The 20,387-nt window shown below is 40.7% G+C and overlaps 1 protein-coding gene across 2 annotated transcripts in view; it reads left to right on the top strand.

Annotated features, from left to right (window-relative positions):
- The first annotated feature begins 3,680 nt into the window (after window positions 1-3,680).
- The window catches only part of PRICKLE1 (prickle planar cell polarity protein 1), a 102,950-nt gene continuing 86,243 nt past the window's right edge, over window positions 3,681-20,387 (top strand). The window contains exon 1 of one of the 2 annotated variants that reach the window (XM_019748419.3): window positions 3,681-3,944. The gene's annotated coding sequence lies outside the window, so the exon portion shown is untranslated. The remainder of the gene's footprint in view (window positions 3,945-20,387) is intronic. The other variant, XM_074325816.2, reaches the window with a different exon arrangement.

Genomic DNA, 20,387 nt, shown 5'->3' with positions numbered 1-20,387 from the left:
AATATGGTTAGAGCAAACAAAGGTGGGGGGACGCAGTAAGAAAATAAACTAGAGAGATAGGCAGAGTACAAACAGGAGGCACCTTTTAGGCTCATCCAAGGAGGGTGCACTCAATCCGTAAAGCCCTGGAAAGACTGTAGGATTTCCAGCAAAGGAAACATGCCTTATAGCTAAGCCTAAGCAGGTCATTACAGGGTCAAGACTGATTCACCCTGGAAACACTGAGTGGGGCTGAGTCTGCAGGTCAGGGAAAGGAGTCCAGATGTGGGCGAACACAGGAAACAGGGACCAAGCAAAGCTTAGGAATCAAACAGACCGGGAAATCAACACAGCCTGCTGACACCGTCAGGTTCTTACTTTAGTTCCCAAGTCTGTGGCCTAAACTGTTGTGAACTCTACATCTTCACATGAAAGTACTCTTCAGTTAACCAAGAGGCATTCAAAGCATGACTTGCTTAGGTATTGTATTCATTTCCTAGGGCTGCCATAACAAAGGACCAGAACCTGGGTGACTTACACAAGAGCAATTTATTGTCTCAGTTCTTGAGGCTAGAAGTCTGAGATCAAGGTGTCATCAGGGTTGGTTCCCTCTGAGGGATGTGGGGAAGAATCTGTTCCATGTCTATCATTTAGCTTCTGGTGGTTCTTTGGCTTGCACACATATCACCCTGATCTCTACCTTCATCATCACATGGTGTTCTCCCTGTGTCTGTCTCCAAATTTCCCCTTTTTATAAGGACTCCAGACATATTGGATTAGAGCTTACCCTAGTGACCTCATTTTAACCTGATTATCTCTGTGAAGACACTATCTCTGAATAAGGTTACATTTTGAGGTATTGGAGAAGAGCTCAGCATATGAATCTTTGGAGGACATAATCCAATGCGTAAAGGTATCATTTTTAAAATATATGTTTGTTATCAAAGCTTTAAAAAGCTAAGTGAATTGATCTATTTGTGAAAGGTATGGTACCATGTTGGTTTGTAAAGGCAAAGAAAATAACACCATTAATACAAAAGACCTGGCAGCAACCCAGTAATCCACAATGAAGAATGTTTTACAGAGGAAATTAAAAAAAAAAAAAAAAAAAAAAAAAAGGTTCTTTTCTAATTTGTAAGATTTTGCATGGAGGCTAGTGGTTGTGAGAAGATGCCTTATAAATTGGCATTATATAAACTTTTTACCTATTGAATCTTTTCTGCTCACCTGGCATCCAATCCTCTCAATAGTCCTGTGAAGTTGATGTTCTTATCCTCATTTATATAGAAGAAACTAAGCATCCCCTCAAGGTGAACCACATAATTCTAGGCTACATTTGGTAAGCAGGGGGGCTGAGATTTGAATTCAGACTGTTCTGGTAGCAAATCATCACATGTGCCACCCAATGCAATTTTATGAGTCTTGGTTGAAGACCAAGGGTCACATTTATATTGAATACATACGATGCTGCCCACGACACTTGTCTAAAGATGCCGTAAAACTCATGAGGAACAATTATGTATGCCCTATGAGGTCCGACATGCTTCCTCCATGTATAATAGATGCTCAATAAACAAAAACTTTGTGAAGTCCCCATAGATGTATTTCCTCTGATACCAGATTCATTTCTTGTCATAAGAAAGTAGCATTTCCCACCCAATTAATAGGGAGATCCAAGTGCAGGCTCTATAAATACTCTCCTCATGAGCATCTCCATACCCAACTCTGCTGCTACTACCGTACTGATCCACTGAAGAGGCTCTCTCGTGAAGATGCTGCTGTAGGAGTTCAATGGTTCCATCCTCCATTGAGTCTCTTCCACTGCGTCATTGTTGGGAAACTGCTTTCATTTGAAAGTCCAAATTGAGACAGTAGACAGATAAGCACCCAAAGATACTAAAAAGGAGAGTGGATTCTTTGCCCTTAAAAGTACTGATTTTCACAGTACTTTTTTATTCTTCGTGGGTAGAATAAATCATTTTGTCAGTCTTCTTAGGCAGTTCTGGAGTTTAGCTAGAAGCTAGAAGTTTATAGCTTAATGGAAGCACTTGCAACCCTGGCAAGATAAACAGACACAACTTAAAAAGCAAACTCCAATAAAACGCTGAGGAGCAAGACAGCCTAGGTTGTTTTGCCCAGATTCCCATCAGTTACAAACACTACTGAGCAAGTGGAGTTATTTCTAAAGCAACAGCCTTGTTTCCTGAGTGATCTGTGCTCAGAGGATTAGGAACTCAGCGGGTGTATCTAGAGGGGAGAGAGTTTCTACAGTGCAGGGAGATCTGAGTCAGAGCACAGCCTGGAAGCCAAGCATCTCCCTAGAAGTGTACTGTTTTCTCCTCCTTTTGCCTTTAAGTGTTATTCCCTTACATCTTCTTTTTCATCTGCTCAATTTTTTGCTGAGTATTCCCTTGTTTCACTAGCAGTGAAAATGGAGGAGACTTGGAGCTCTGAAAAAAATCTGAAATGGCCAGTTTTGATTTTTCTTAAAGGGATAAAAATTGCATGGATCAACACCCTCCCCATTCCCCCGCCCCCACACACCCACACACATACGGACATCTTCATTCTCCTGGAAGATAAAACAGTATCCTAAAAGATTGCGGAAAGGGGTTGAGACGTCAAGAATCTCCAGCTTTCCAGAGACACCTGTCAAGTTGGGGTGAGCAGCTGCTGTGGGGTCTGCTCTCTACAACCTGGGTGGGGGTTGAATAGTACTCCCACAGCGTAAGACTAAGATCGGGCACTGGAAAGAGGGGTCCTAAGGTGACACAAATGTCAGGGCAGAACTTTCAAACAGGCTGAGTTCTAGTTCATTCTGAGCAAATGTGCCTAAGAGCCCAGCTCTGGGAACTGGGCAGACTGAAAACATGGAGAGTAGTTTTACTGATGAAAAATGATCACCGTGATCAAATTAATACTTAGGACACAACTTGAAGTGTGTCATGCTAACTTGGGTCCAGTTTTGAACACTAGGGTGGGCTGAGATTCTCATGTGCATTCTCCACACTTAGAGTTTTCTTTGGGATGGACAGGACCGTCGACGAGGGAAAGGGAATGGAGTAGAGGCTGAATCTTTGATTTCATGCTCCCAGGCGGAGACAGCTCAGTCTAAGGGATTACACCGATAGGGTCGAGTCCAATTGGGTCCCCAGAGAGGCGAGGTGCGCGGGAAAGAATCCAAGAGTTTAATTAACCACCACCACCACCACCACCACCACCACACACCAAAGGGAAAGAAACCCAAATAGACAATTTCCAAACCGTTTGATCAGAGGAAATTGGGTTTGTCTTTTCCCCCCCTTCACCCTTCATGTCTTTCAATCCATCAGGATTGTTAGTTAAAAAAAAAGAAAAGGCATAAAATCGGGGGCGGGGCACAGGAGATGACCGAGCTGCACTTGAGAACCTGGGCTGCGCCTGGGTGAACTTCGTCTAGTAGATAACCTGCCCCCAGCTCAGCCCGGCTCGCTGCGCGCGGGGCCAGTCCTGCCCAGCTGGCCGCACGTTCGCCCGCCTGCCTCGCCGCCGGGGACCGGGCACCGACCTCGCCTTTCCCCGCCGAGCCGGGGTTCACGTGGATGCGCCGAGCGGCCTGGATCCCGCGAAGGCATCCGCGCTCCGCGTTTTCGCTCGCGCCCGGCCCCCGGCGGCCGAGGGCGGGGTGCGCGGCGGCGCAGCGGCGTGGGGCTCAGAGTCGGAGCGCACTCCGCCTGCAGCCGCTGCCAGCGCCGCGTTCCTCCAGTGGCCGCCGCCTCCCGACAGCGCGCCCCGGGACGTGCCCGCCTCGCACCGCCGGCGCTGATTTCCCCGAGGGGCGCCGCGGCCGGCCTGGCGACTTTCTGGGCTCTCGATGGTTCGCGTGCTGCCCACCTTCTCCCATCCCTGACGCCACGGACCGCAGCCCCGCAGATCCAGCGCGGCGCCGAGGACCGTCCAGCGGAGTTCTCTGTCTTTTGCGCGGGGTGAGTGGCAGCCCCGCTCCGGGAGGGCTCTGCAGAAGGGTTGCGGGCGCGGCGGTGGGGAGCGGTCACCGCGGGGGAATAGCCGGACACCTCCGGTGTCACTGCGGGGGGTCTGTGACACCCACACTGGGTCGGTGTGGAAGAAAATAAGGGAGAAGGTCATAGTCGGTCTGTTGGGCTGTGCAGACAGTGAAAGCAGATACTGGGCTGCAGCACCAAGAGCGCTTCAGATAGGCTGCCCGCATGGCTCCTGTTTGCTGCATCACAACCAACTCTTCCCTTGGTTCTCTCCTGCGTGGAAACCCGTTCAACGGCCCCAGAGTCGGGGCGATGCTGGCGCAGGGAGGGTGCATTGGCATGTGTCCGCCGCTTAGGATCGCCTGTCACCTACTGGCGTCGGGAAGGAGGGTGCCGATTCTCTCCTAAGGCTCCGGGGAGAGGGCCCATCGCTTTTTGGCAGGGGGGCATCAGCTCCCCGCCCCCCTCCCGCTCGGGCGAGGTTGTTTCTTGAATGTAGCACGTATATGGAAAAGAATGGGAGCGTCTTCCTCCCTTTAGGCAGAAAAAGTTGAAGAAACGGGGCATGTTACTGATTAGCAGGACTGGGACTCAGGATGCAGCAGAAAGCTGTTACATTTTCATTGCCCTCTAAGAAAAACAAACGGCATCGCCAGTGACTGTTGGCAGCGCCGTGTTATTTTGGGGACTTTAGGAAAATTGTCCACAGATTGTCTTCGGGGAGGCTGAAGAACGAGGAGGGGATGGGGGAAGGACGGCTGGCACCGCACTGAGTTCCAGCTTGCCTAAAGAGGATTCAGAACCACACGCCAAACACGTTTGCTTGCTGGTTTTAAAACGCGGACAGAAGGCAGAACTGCAGCCATGAGCAAGGTGAAGAACACACATGGGAACCTGCCTAAAGAAAAGAACATCTTGCCTCTCGGGAGGAGTTCAGATGCATTTGTGCTATAAAAAGCTTTTATATATATATATATATATATATATATATATATATATATATATATATATATATATATATATATATATACACACACACACACACACACACACACACACACACATATATGTTTGTGTGTGTGTGTGTGGCTTTTAGGATGGATTTCATGAAGGACAAATTACACTTAATGAAATTGTCTCTATTCACGCTGGACAGTTTTATCTACCTCATTTTAATCAGTACCTCACAAGGCTGTGTCTGCAGTTGATGTTATATAATTGACGGGGTTCACCATCAGATATTTTTAAATGTACTTTTGGAGTGAAAGGAACTTCTATCTGTCCCTTTAGATAATAGGCCCAAGGTGTAGATGGGTGAGGGTTGCTGAATGTTTGCCCTGATCCGGCTCCAGATGTGTGAGCTCAGCTGTTGCCTGTCACTTAGGTGACAACTGGCCTTTTCCCACTAAGCCTTTGCTGTCTCCATTATCCTCAGTGAAGTGTCAATGTTCAGCCGCCTTCTATTATGGGGAGTGGACTCTTTCCCCTTGGGAGGCTGCAGCCTTGTTTGACCATCCCCAACAATATGTCTGTTTTTAGACTCTTGGGGGGGGGGGATCCCATGACAGCAAGATAGATACATTTTGAATTAAGCACCAACTTAATCCAAAGATTCTGCTTTAATCAAGACAGCTCTGGAAGGATGATGCAATATTTGTCAAGCCTTTTCTCTGGAACAATATTTACTCCCACCAGGGGATTTTAAACTTAAACAGCAGCCATTTATCTTGCTGTCTGGTGGGGCCCAGTTCAGTTTGCCTCCAATGTGGTCCTAGCCTAGGTGGCTGGGCTTGGCCTGGGACAGAAATCTGTCATTGTAGCCCAGCTGGAGCCTGAAGAAAGCAAAATATAGCACCTGCTGGTTCCAGAGGGTTTCTAAATGCCATCAACTGGCGAGTCAGGAAACACAGAAGGAGATATTTTACAAGCTCTTCCAGAAATGTTTATACAAAGGATTTAAAGGTTAACAATGCATGTGCTCTACATATTAAAACTAAAAGGTGCTAGAAATAAATGGACATTACTCACAGTTAAGAGTTAGCACACTTGCTGATGAACTTGAAAAATCTGTTTTAATACGTCATGGCTAACAATAGTGACTCGTTCTTTTGAATAAGTCTAGTTAGAGAGGAAGGAGAGCGAGAGAGGAGGAGGGAGGGAAAACTGGATGGTACATAGAGGTAGCCATATTGATGTGAGTGAATGGGTTTAGTAAATTAATTTTTCCATCCTTAATTTAGTACTTATTGGTGATGTATTACTATGTGAGCCCGTTGGTTCATGGGTTTTTTAAAATAAAAGTGATATATTCTATTAAAGTGACAGATTTAATCAGTTCTGCCAGCAATACCAATGAAACTTTTAAAGTTTATCAGGTTTTCATAATCAAGGTACATGGAACCACCATTTGTCTCTATAGTAGAGGAGGTTATAATGAGCCAGTTTGGGTCACCCAAATAAAATCTAGTATCAGCTGGGGAGAAAAAAAATCCCTTATAGGGTTAATAGGTAAACTATTAAGAGTCAGGTGTGGATAAAAGTGTGGTTTTTCTTAATATCCTCTCCTATGAGAACTCTGAAAAGACACAAAAGAAAAAAGGTTAAATTTTGAAGTTTCTTTACTTAGGGATTTTTAAAAAGAAGCTGAAATCTAAGTTTTAAAAAGTGACATTGTAAGATAATTTCTCTAAATTTTTGTTTTTAAAGATTTTATTGGGGAAGGGGAGCAGGACTTTACTGGGGAACAGTGTGTATTTCCAGGACTTTATTGGGGAACAGTGTATTTTTCCCAGGACCCATCAGCTCCAAGTCAAGTTGTTGTCTTTGCAGTCTCACTTGTGGAGGGTACAGTTTAGCTCCAAGTCCACTTGCTCTTGTTCAATCTTAGTTGCAGGGGGCACAGCCCACCATCTCTTGTGGGAGTCCAACCGGCAACCTTGTGGTTGAGAGCCCACACTCCAACCAACTGAGCTATCCGGCCTCCCTGGCGCTCAGTGGCAGCTCATTTTCTTCTAGTTGCGGAGGGCGCAGTTTGCTGGCCCATGTGGGAATCGAACCGGCAACACTGTTGCCCAGAGCTCACGCTCTAACCAACTGAGCCACCCGTCTGCCCTAAAATCTTTTATAATGACTTAATAATAAGAAAACGAGTTAAGTATTATGAGTGACTGTTCGTAATACTCATGAAATGGAACAAGAATTTTAAAACTTATTTTCCAGTAATTAAGTAACTCTTTTAGTGGCCTATACCTGTAGTTTGGGTTGCCCAATATTATGGGAAACAGTTTTCAGGAAAGGTTACCATTGCTGGAATTCTAGTTATTGTAGTTACTTTTCTGGTTAAAGCTGTTTACAAAGAGTAAACTTTTCCTTTTAAAGAAGGAAAGTAATTTTAAAAATCAAGTGATTCTTATCTGTGCGTAGAAATGTCAAAGATGTCGCTTGGCGGTGATAAACTCCTTCCCCTTAAAAAATAGCTCTCTTATTTCCCCTTCACTTTATGTAAAAGAATATCAATTGTTGAACTCTTATTAGTGAGAATATTCAATTTGCTTAAATCCAGGTGTAATTATTCCACAATAAAGAGGAGTTAGGAAAGTGAATGAGCTGTTTATTGGATGGTTAGTTGGTTGGTTGGTTGGCTAGTTGGTGTTTTAAGGAACCGTTACTGCTTTTTCTTGTGGTCACAGAATGAAGCATTACCGTATTGTGCACTAATATCTTTAGAAGGTTGGTATGAGCAAATGAGTTGGGAGAGGAAAATACCATAATCCGGATGCCAAGTCCTGCAGCGGTGCAGTTCCTCGAAACCTTAGGCAGCGCATGGAACCAGCGCTCCAGGGCTGGGGACCAACATGGCATCAGGGAAGCTGCATCAGGGAAGCTGCAGCAGCCCTTGCTTCTGGACTTCTCCATCGCTAGACACACACAAGTGTAACACCTCAGCTCCCCTGGTAACCAGTAACCACACCTTGTTTAAGGCCGTGCTGAACTGAAGTCAAGGACATTAACTACATCTGTGTTTGGGAAGCAACATTTTGGAGCAGTGGCAAAGGCCTGACCTGGCGTGGGGATCCACCAACACCTTCATTTCCCCCATTCCTCTCTCTGCTGAAGGAGAGATGGTGGGAAGAGACATGCTTTTACAAGTTGGAGCATGCTGATGTCATGACACTTCTGGCATGGAACTACGACAGAATAATCAGATCGCTTTTTCTGCATGCCAGAATGACACGGTTTTTCCAAGAACCGTTCCTGAGCCAGTGGTCCATTGGCACTATTTCCAGTTACTAGTGGGGATCAAACCTCTCAACGAGAATGTAATAATTCTTCCTGTGTCTCTGTTTTGTGAGCATATTTAGACTAAACTCTAAAGGCATTTTGGTCACTTTTGAAGGGACCTCTCTATAGGAACAAGAATGATTGCCCAGCCTGAACTGATTAGACCCTTCCAGGTTCATTTCCCTATAAAGAGAGATTTTAAATTTAAAATAAAAATAAAAACTTCTGCATGGCAGAAGCAAGTGTCAACTTCTGAAAACTTAGAGCAGTAAACTAGCAGGCAGCTGTCAATTCCCTTTACTTAAACTCCCTCTGCCCCACAGAAGTTTGGTTCCAAGTGATCCTAAAAAACAAGTGACCAATTAAACTGCAGTTGCGTTTTTCTCACTGGAAGATTGGGGGTAAACTCTTGGGAGAGATGCCTTTCATTTCTAGTGGATTACACTTCAGGAGAAAAAAGTTAGGGCTGTGTTATTTCAGTTGTTCAAGCGCTGAAGTCATGTACTCCTAAGAGTTTTGTCCCAGTTGCAGATTTATAGCACCCACCAGCTTTTGCTTTGTGTCTGCTTCTCTCTGTTTCCTTCTTTTCTCTTTGGGTCTCTGGAAAGAAAGTTTTGTCAATAAGACAGTGAAAATATTGCAGTCAGATGCAGACCCATAAGTAGACTCCTCTGTGCAGCGTGCTCTCACTCAGCTGCCCTTCTTTTATCTGAGGCGCAGATCCCACAGCTCGCAATTATGGTCTTTGACTTCGGTAACAATTCTGTTTGAAATGTTTCCAATTACACACAATATTGGCGGCAAGTAGCAGCTGCATGCCAAAAAGCATTTCGAAGTGTGTTCCAAGAATCAGGCTGTGATTGCTTTTAATTTAAATAAAGGCTATTTGGTTTCCTGTGAAGTTTTTTATAACCACCTTCCCCCACCACCACACACACACCCTATTTTTGTTGCCTTTTAAAAAAAAAAAAAGTCCGATATAAAGTAGCCACCACTTAATGTGATACAATATTGGCCCTGGTTTTCTAGGATGGCCATTTGCTATGAGCCGGCATAACTGAACTGTTCAATAAAGGAAATTTGAAAGAAACGTACAGCAGTTTAACTTTCCCCAAAGAAGAAAAGGGAAAAAGGTTATCTGATTCCATATTCTAAGTAGCTGCTGTTTTCAAGTCTCCCCCGCCACACACACTTTTAGGGATCTATCATTATAATCTTTTTAGATCACTGGAGATTATTATCACTATCTGTCCTTCAAATTCCTCTATTTCTTTCTTTCTTTCTTTCTTTTTTGAGCCCATGACCATGTGTTAAAAACATACTGAAAGAATACTGAAAGAATAGAGAGAGGTCAATAAGAATACTCTTAAAATGGGAGAGGAGGGGAACCAGCGAATAATTTCACCATTTTACAGGAACCAAACCCTCCAGATTTCCCCCCTCCATGGGCTTAAAATCTGTGAACACTGAAACCTTTTTAAATGGTAGTAGTTTAAATCTTTTAATAGCTACCAGATATACTTGACTTATTAAATCTGAAAATAAGAAAATATACACTCCGAGGACTTGGAGTGAAGGGACTGGTTACAGGACTGGGGGGTTCTGTTTCTAGGATGGTTTGTTGGGCCATTTGAAAAATAACACCTAGAGCTAGAGGCTATCCAATAGCAAGGTGCTAAGATGGTCCTAATTAAGGTGTTTTCACATAGGCTCTTTCAATCCTGGCAAAAACATCCTATAGAATATAGTGCTTCTTTGGGTTGAACAGTAGTGGACTTGCATAAATGCCAACATCTCTTCTGGAATTTTTGGAAATCCTCCATCATGTAATAAATAGTGCTGTATAATCCAAATTTGTAAATGCCATGTTTCATGTAGCCCCTGTAGAGACAGCTGAAATTAACCCAGGCTGCAGGGATCATGGAAATCCTGGAGGTTAGGTTACTGCCTAGATCCAAAGAACTACCGCTAATGAACCATAGTGCAGGCCTTTGATCACATCTAGGAGAAGGTGTGAGGTTAGCCTTAGCATAGCAGTGTACTGTGAAGCAGTGCCCACCAGCCGATACTTAGACGTTTCCTTTATCCTTGGAAACTGTCTTTCAATTAGGCAAACCTTAGAGGAAATTTGCTCAGCTCAAGGTAAAATGAGGTTTATGTTGCTTTAGCAGCTGAGCACCCAGCCTGCCAGACACTCGCCCCACACAAGCCCATTGCTATAGTGACAAAACCCACAGTAACTATGGTTGAAATAGAAAGTCTGTTAAAACACTTTTATATATTGGTCAGCTCCTCTGCCCTCATTAAAATGCAGTCTTCTGGATACAAACACATGCGCACTCGCTCACACATGCACACGCACACATAGCACTCTTTTGGTCTATAGTAATCTCCTGTAAACCGTGTCATAACTTCACCAAAGGCATTTCTACTTCTTTTTTTTTCTTTTATGACACTGATAAGCAAATAATATGGTAATCTTCTTGAAGAAACTTGAAACATGTTAACTGAAATTGATATTTTCAACTCTTATTTATGTACTTGAATAATCTAAGTTCTTTAGTTAGGATCTGAAAAAGAGCTAGATAGTGTGGCAATTTGTTTTGCTTTAAAACATCTCTTCTACTTTCTCTTCCCGTAAGTGGCTGAGGTGACCTCTGAAAATGGTTTGCTACTTACTTGACCCAGAGAATACCACGAAATCATGCAAATTGAGAGGTTCAAATCTTCGTGTTCACTTTAGGAACACTTGTGAAACTGCCCAGACCATCAAGGGTATGCATATCAGAAAAACCACCAAGTATCTCAAGGATGTCACATCACAAAAACAAGGTGTACCATTCCATCTTTACAATGGTGGAGTTGGTAGGTGTGCCCAGGCCAAACAGAGGAGCTGGACGCAGGGTCAGTGGACCAAAAATAGCACTGAATTTTTGCTGCACGTACTTAAAAATGCAGAGAGTAATGTAAGGGTTTAGATGTAGACTCTCTGGTCACTGAGCACAGCCAGTGAACGAAGCTCCCAGGGTGCTACCAGAATTTATAGAGCTCCTGGGCTAATGGATTAACCCTGACATGAGCTCCGCCTGCCACACTGAGATGATCTTAACTGAAAAAGGGCAGATTGCTCCAAACCAGAAGAGAAGGTTGCACAGAAGAAAAAGATCTCCCAGAAGAAACTGAAGAAACAAAAACTTATGGCCTGGGAGTAGATTCAGCATCAAATAAGTGCTAACGAAAGTGGGGGGAAAAAAAAATCTCTTCCAAACAATTTATGGAATGGTTAGATTTTATGTAAGAAGACTGCTTAGTGCTCTAGTGTTGAAATATTTGTTATAATGTGTGTCAAAAAGAGATGGCATTTTAAATTCCTCTGTGACGATGTAATTAATAAGTCTGTTCAGTGCTTGAAGTATATACATGTTACATAATTTTTAGCAACAGATAAAGTTAGGTCTGAAGTGCATTAGAGAATCACAGATGTTTCTTGTAAGGAAATACATATGCTCCAGAGGAATTTTGAACTGCTTTCTGATGCGTAGCTTTTGTTCATTGCAAGGATCATATGAATAATTTCATTGAATTGCCTTAGTTCTTATTTACACAAACCTTGAAAAAGAAGCTGACCTGATAAATAACTTGCCTCCCTCAACTAGTTCTGAAATGCTTCAGCCTTTGTGTTTTTGTGAATGTGGAGGGAGGGAATAAAATATACAGAGAAGATGTTTGTGTTGCACTAACTTCATCATATACATTCCCTTTGTAGACCTTCTATAAGCCTAGACAGTTTGGCAGGCTAATAGCCAAAACCATGTCCTCAAATATTGCCAAACATATTAAAAGACCAGGCTTTCTTTATATTGAGGTATTGGAAATTGATTTTTTTAACCTTATGAATTTTACAGAAAAATCGCATTCTTCTTTTCTCCTCCTTACCCACAGAAACCAAAATTATTATTCATTGCAGTGCTGAAATGATACTGAGAGGAATAATATTTGTGTAGGAGTGTTTTAAACCAGCTTGATTTGTCTCACTAAGCAGGAGGTAATCAGGTTACTATAGTGTATGATGAGTCTTTTTGTTGTTGTTATTTAGATGTTTATGTTGCCTGTAGACACTGGCTTTTTTACTTTGGTTCAGTAACTTTTGGCCAAATATTTGTCCACTTATCCTTATTCTTGAGCAGAGATTCAAGGATAGACGATAGTGATGTAGTATAATGGCTCAGGAAAAGACCATTTTCCTAGAATCTTTTTCTGAAAATCAGAAAACTTGGACTGAAGTAGCTGTGTGATTTGGGGTCAGTCTCTCAGCCTCTCTGGGCCTCTCAGTTCCTCATATACAAAGTGAGGGAATTAGGCTAGATCAGTGTATAGTAACCAAAAGTTTGAATCATAAACACCTATAGCGCTTTTTCAAAATGCAAATACACTGAAAATTTTAAGGCAGTAGATTTGGGATGGGGTCTTGCACATGTAACTTGAAAAAGCTCCTCAGGTAATTTGATGCACAGCTGTGGGTAAGGACCACTAAATTAGATGATCTCTAAGATTGCCTTCCAGTTCTACAATTTTATCTTTCCAATCCTAGGCTGAATGCCCTTCCTCTTTCCCCCCTCTCTCCCTCCTTTCCTTCATTCCTCTGTTCGTTCGTTCGTTCATTCATTCATTCTAAACATCTATGTTTATTCCTAGTGTTGCTGTCAAAATATTATAGATATTCTAACCCAGTTCCAAGAAGATGTATATTCTGCTTCTGTGAATAAACGGTAATTAATGTGAGAGAGGAACTATGTTTGTTCACAGTTGCATACCCACCGCCTTACACAATGCCTGGCACATAGTAGGCACTTGACAACTACTGAGAGCCCCGAAGTCAGGAAACTTTTCAAAATGTAGTATTAGTTACACTTTCAAATAATATGCTCAATGTGTTTTTTGTCAGCCTCCAGACACATTTCAGGTAAAGTGCCTCCAAATTTAAGACAATGGGTATAAATGTTCATCTGAACAACAACATAATAAATACATTATTTTCCTCATGTTTCCAGGTTTGGGGATATGCTATATTATATTGATTGTGTGTTTTTTCCAGATTAACAGTTGGTCTCATTGCTTTAAATATGGAGGTAATTTACCTGGAAAGAGCTGCAGATTGACCAAAAGAAAACTATTGAGCATGTTATTTAAAAGTATAATTAACATATAGTTGAAAACTAGTTTATCCTGTGAAAAACATAGTTTATGCTATGTTTCCTTACCTTTTGGGCTCCTGCACTTTGTTGAATGAATGTCCAATCTTCTGCTATCATCTTAATGTGTGTCCATTTAACAAATAGTCCCAACCATATCACCCTAAAGGTTTCAAAGTTTATCTGACAAATTTACAACTTTATTACAATTTTAAGTCTTATTTTTAAATATTTTGAATTACAAAGATAAAAAGTTTAAATAGATCCTTATTAATACAAGTTTCTTAACAAAGTATGTGTGTGAATCTGTGTGTGTGTGTGTGTGTGTGTGTGTGTGAGTGAAATTAAGCCGTTTGTCCTTCTCAACAACAGAAATGCCGATTCCCATTTTTTCGGATTAGTGAGTCAATTTTAAACTAGCTAATTGTAATTGTTTTAATAGCCTGCAATTGTTTTTAGCCTTCTACAGTTATGACTCCATATCCTATCTTTCATAACATAAAAGTGCTTTTAAACTGTCCATATCCATGCTATCCAGAGGTTCATTTCTACAATGTATATATATATACTTTTGTTGTAGATAAGTCTCAGTAAAATGTGATAAGCACACTCTCAGTTTGTTCTTATAATAACTATGATGTATCTGAAAGTTTTATTATCAAGCATTGGAAAATTCTGTTGTATAGTTTTGGGGAAATTGATTAAAAGGGTTTGCTGCCCATTGTGCTATTTTGCTTGTCTCCTTCAGTCTTTGAAAATTTGGTTTTTTTCCTATCATTATCCATTATTACCATTACTGTATAGCACAGATAGAATAAAAAGAACTTAAACTAGTCAGTAGTACTACTGGTTGTGTCCTACGTAGTACAAACAAAAGGCGAAATTTGATACTTAGTTTACTTGATTTTGTTGTTGTTGTATGTGCCATTCTTGGGGGGGGTGTTGTTTTGTTTTGCTTGTACTTAAAGGAATAACTTTAAAAATTCACCATTCTAAAACCTGGATAAATTTCCTCTGCACTTCGTCACTGTGTAGGCATGGCCAGCAGCACAGTCAGCTAGCTTCAGCTCTTCTTTTCCTCCTGTACGCCCATTGCCAAATCAAATAATCATGGCCTCAGAGTGGAAATTTCTACCTAAATTATCTCCTTGAGTTGTTTGTACAATGTAACCAACTGGAAAACTCTCTTTTCGGTATTATGTGGAGAGATACTGTGAGGCATTTTAGTCAGGAAAAAAGATTAAGTTGTATATACAGAGTTTAAGGATCATTGGAGATAAATTGAGACCTAGTTCAAGTATTGTATAAAGCCTTATTATGTGTAGGTTTCACTTTCCTGATGTTTATAGCTAATCTCCTTGTTTGTGCTCGACTTCAGGCTAATATGAAAAGACACATGTAGGTTTTTCCAGGTGGGCTCATGGCTCACTCCATCCTTTTTGGTCTGTGCTCAAAAGTCATCTGATATCAGGGAGGCGTTCCTGATCACCCTCTACAAAATAGCAGCACCCTTGCCTTCCCTTAGACACCCCTTTAACCTGTTTCACTTTTCTCTGTAGCGCTTACCACTACCTGAACGATACTCATATAGCTGTCTGTTCCATGAAGAAGTCTATAGTGTCTTGTCTCCTGCTTGAGTTACAGTCTTCTCTACAGTCTTAGAGTATGCCCGGCACATAGTAGGTGCTTAATAAATATCTGCAGAATAAATTACTACAGAAATATAGGAAGCCAGCTATGCTTTGAATTAGAGTATATGCTCCCCAATCTCATATATGTAGTGCTGAGCAGGTTAGAGTGTTTTAAGCTTATATTCTTAATTTTGTAATGGTACTTTAAAAGTAGCAAATGGGCACTGTCATTTTACAGGGTAGGGATTTGTGTACCTTTTTAATGTTATATGTAAAATAAAGACAAATGAAAACCAGAATTCTGTTTTTACCTGAGTGGAAATTTCCAGAAGAGATTTTTGTTGTTTTGGGGGGTTTTGTGGGATTTTTTTGCAGCTAGAGTGGAGTTTCTGAGCTGTTCCCTCCTTATCCAAATAAAGCCAGAGACTGATAGAATATGACAGAAGAGACTGATCAAATATCCCTCTCCCATCTCTCCACAAAGTGATCAATGAAATGTAATCATATAGCAAACAGATACCATGTTAATAGAAGATAGACTCTTCACAACAAGGAAGCTATGTGACTTTCCTATTCCTAATGCACCAACACTACTCTAACCTTTGAAAAAAAATAGAGGTGTTATCTTCAGACAGACTTATGGTGTTGCCTTGTCAGTTAAAACAAAGATGACAGTCAGTCTTTCACTCGAGAAATCCTGACTTAAATTCCAGAGGTGAAAAGCTAATCCTCTAAGTGATTTCAACCAGATTGGTAGGAAACCTAGTTGCTGGAAATTATTATTTTAATGTCTCAGTTTCCAAGGTTAAATTGGCAGTGAGTCAGCTTTCCTGTTGAGGAGCTGAGCCAATTTATTTGTCCAGAAATTATCATGTTTTAACTCAGGAGTTCTTTACTAATAATAAGATTAATATTGTGCACAAAGCACTTTCAGATTCATCTCATCTACCTTCACTGCATTTTGTGTGGTCTAACCAAGGTTATCCCCAATGTACTGATGAAGAAACTGCCTGTTAGTTCAAGACACAGCTTCCTAAGGAACTTTGGTTTGGTAGTTCCTAAATCAAATAACATTTGCCATTCAGTTTTTAGTCAAAAAAGAAAGAGGGAAAAGAAGCAAGCACTTGTAACTGATACAAAATTATTTGATGATGTTTTAATGTTTTGTAAATATCATTGTGTATGTTTGTTCTATATTAAATGCTTCCAGATAGCCTGTCCTACTACTAACTTGTGTGATCGTGGCTAAGTTCCTTAATTTTCTGGACTTCTTACCCACTGTGTGCCTCAGTTTCCTCAATCAAGAAGTGAGGGGTCTGATGACTTTTTAGGCTCAAAATATTCTAATTCTAAACTATGGATTTGGAGGCTGTAACTTCAGGGGGTTAGATAATAAATTGGAGCTGATATTATCTTTTTATTAATTATCATCACCTAAGTCTCTGACTAGAATTATTTAATGATCTACTCAAAATTACTCATATTAGCCAGGTACAGCTTTAAAAAATGGTCTCTTTATTCATGACTCAGTGTGACCAATTCAAAACTCGACAAACGCTGTGTTTTAAAGACTTAAGAGAGTGTGCACTTTCCTTTACCCAAAGTCTGGTTTCATAGGTTACATTATAGTTTAATATGAGGAGCTTAAAAAATACAGTAATATTAAGAGCAAATTACTAATCTGATACAGTTACAACAATGGCACACTTAACACTAAAAATTACAAATGTGAGTACTATGTTTATGTATAAGAAATATAGAATATTTAAAAAGTAGAACTCAAAGTAGTATGTTCACTTATGTAATCAATAGTGATTATAATTTTGTTTAAAATGTGTGTGTTCATTGACTAAATTGGAATCAATTTTGGGAGATTTGGAGAGAGTTTGCTGGAAAGTAAAAATAACTCAACGTCCATTTTAGTTCTCTTCCTAATATTTTTTAAAACCGTAATAATATTCTCATCTCCCCCATGCTCCAAACGAAAGCTGGTGTAAATATGCAATACATGGTGAAACTCTTTCTGTATTAATCTTAAAGGTTGTCATATGTCACCATACCTACGGGCCTGGGTGTTCCATTTTTGCAGCACTGTGATTAATTAAATGTCTAACGTTTGCACAAATTCTCAGGACCTTGGATCTTATTCACACTCTAATTAGGCTGAGCCTGAAGTTACAAACAGCCCACCGGACAGTTTTACAGCTTCTGTATTATGTTTAAGAAGGTGGAGTTTGTGAATTGCCCAGATGAACGCAGCAATGAGCCATGGCACATCTCTTTGCAGATTCATAATTGACTATGAAGTGCTGTTCCAATAGGAAGGACTGTATAAATGTGACATTAATAATCACCAGTTTGAATCTGGGTCACTTCAGCCATGACTCAAAGATCAAATGCTATCAGACGGTAATGAGTGTGTGAAAGTACTGCAGGAAGACATTCCATTTCTTAATGACACCTTTGTGGGTCTTCTCAACAGACTGTTCAAGGGTGGAATAGAAATAAAGGCGCACATGCCCCTTGGTCTGGAGGCCAGCCCTCCAGGTTACAGTTGGCACACTTTTGCAGAGATGTTTTAAGAACAGTTTGCAGTGGTTTCTGTTGTTGTGGCTCCTTAAGTGGATATGCAGAACCTTTCAACTTCTGCCTCTCTTTCTGACCATTTATTCACTTCAGAGTCATGGCAGCTCTTTTACATATTCTCTGCTGTCTTTCCTCTTCTCTGAAAAGGAGAAATTGCACTTACAAGTAAATGCATGTTAACCATTTAATGTTAAACTTTTCCAGTTTTATTTCAACTTTGGGGTATGATTTTCATTTTAAAACACCTTTATGTAGCCCCCATGGTCTGCCAGGCACTGTGTTAGGCTCTGAGAATATAAACACTAAATAAGAGGGGTTCCTGTCTTAAAAGAGCTCCCTGTTTTGTAGGGAAGGAAGGCATTTAAACACTTACTTGCAAAAAAGTTGTGGTAGAGGCAGGAATAGAGAAATGGCACAAAAGCAGAAGTCATTTGTTCTGTGTAGTTTGTTGAGGAAGGCTTCCCAGAGGAGGAGATGGTTGACCTGGCTGTTAATAACGGAATAGATGTTGGCCAAGCCATTGAATTAGAGAAAGACTCAGTCTAGGCAGAAAGGAAAGTTGGGAAAGGCAGGAAATGTGAGACAAGCATGATGCTCAGTGAGTTGCAATTCTTTGTATTGGGCTCTAAGATTAATTATGCTCTTGGTCAAAAGACTTATCTCCACCCCTATAAATCTTCTGTTTCAATCAAAAATAAGATATGAATTTTGACAGCTTTAACTGTGATCCTGTCTTTTTTCTGTGGTTGACTTTCAATTTCTGAGTAACAGCTCTCTATTTTCCTTAAATGTTGCCTCTACCTGACCAACCTACTAGATGTTTACACTTCTGTCTTTTCATGGTTATGTTGGTACAATCTACATTTATTTACTCATCAGTTTCACTGCCAGGTTTTAATTTCAGAGTCAAGTGTTTAGACAACATTATATAATGCGTGTTATATTTTTATGACATTTGCTTTCGTACTGTAAAAGCTTTCCATGAAAGCTAATGATTGGTAAAAAGAAGCCTGAATGTCACCAAGTGGCCTCCAGATGTGTTTTATTGTGTTGGTATCTCTGTTTTGTTTTCATAAAAACTTTTAAGCTTAGAAAACCTTACCAAGCAGAAATGGCAAACAATGGACTCTTAGGATATGAACTGTTTTCATTTCCTGATTGTTATTTCTTGAATTCTCGTTTTAAAAACTGTGATTCAGCTGGGGGGAAAATCCATAATATAAAGTACTGTACTTTTAAAAAGCAAATTATTATGTTTATTTTGCAAAGATATTCTCACTTCTTAGGTTGAAAGTTTCCCCTGTGTTTCAATATGTGTTTCTTCAATGTGGTGATATTAAAATTGTGATTTAACATCTTTTGGAATTTCTGCCATCTAATTGTTCATTGAGCAATCAATATGTTTTCAGGCAGTCTGTCTGGCGTGTGATAAATATTTTGAAGCATATGTAGCTGAACATGCCAATTTCAAAGGGCTTTACAAGCTTCAATTAATTTTCACAACAACCAGATGCGCTCTGCTTTATTAATGGGAAGTCCACAGACAGTGGAGTTCAGAGGATTGTCCTGATTTGTCTAGCAAGGTGGTTTTCAAACTTTTTTCAGATAGCTGAAGACTTCTCACACACAAGATTATCTGGAACCCAGCATGGAAAGTGGGTCTGCTCTTGTTGGGAGGCAGAAAAGGGGTTCATTTATGGGGCTGTCAGATTTATTGAAATAAAAAAATACCCAAGATGCGAAATTTGAGTTTCAGATAAACAGTAGTTTTTAGTATAAGTGTGTCCCAAATATTACAAGTCCTTAAAACAATATTTGTTGCCTATCTGATATTCACATTTAACCGGGCATCTTGTATCTACCTGGCAGTTCGAAACTCCTGGCTGTAGCCCCACCATCAGCACCTTTATCTCTTCCCCAGCCATGTTGGGGTCCTAGTTCCTTGAACACAGTTTGAAGACCACATATAGAAGAAATTTAAACAGACACTGAGAGAGAACCAATAATAACATTTTTCTTCTCCGTCCAGATTTGAAGAACAATATCACTTCTTTGACTATGTTAAAGAATCTCCATGATCATGTATCCATTGCTACACATGATAATTTTAAAGAATTATTGCCTTTGCTTTGCCTTTATTGTTTCTTAAGATAAAACACTTCAGTCTCCCAATCTTTGGGAACAATGCTTGTTAAGTCACCTATTCGTAGATGTCAACAATTTAACTCCTTTGAGTAAGGAGAACTGATAGCATAATGTTTCCATGTTTCTATGTCCCAAAGTATAGAAGATCACCTGGGATATAGATACTAATTTTTTAAATTTGCAAATGCTTATATATCTTGGAAGTTTCATTATAATGTGAAATCTACCCAAATTGTTTACACTTAAAATTTATCTCTCATTCATTCATTCATTCTTTTGTTCGTTTATTCATTCATCAAATACATAACATAGACATATTCCTGTACATCACAAGAAAGGGGGCGACAGAGGGAAGGAAAAGGAAACAGAGATCCAAAGATAGGACTTCACTATGTAGTGGCGCTGGGCTGGGGATGCACTCATACAGATACATCTGAAATGGGGAAGAAAGGTGATTGGCCTTAATTAGCACAGGAGCCCTCCCTCTGACGCTCAGTGAGGGTAAGTGACTGTCAGGAGGCTGTGTGTCACCATCAGTACCCGAAGACCTGTTTATCTCTTGTAGCGTAAAAACAAGTGCAAGCTTCCAT

Source organism: Rhinolophus sinicus, chromosome 1 (assembly GCF_057876585.1).
Source record: "Rhinolophus sinicus isolate RSI-liver-muscle chromosome 1, RSI-T2T, whole genome shotgun sequence".
Lineage (NCBI taxonomy): Eukaryota > Metazoa > Chordata > Mammalia > Chiroptera > Rhinolophidae > Rhinolophus > Rhinolophus sinicus.
This window is presented reverse-complemented; position numbering and strand designations above follow the sequence as displayed.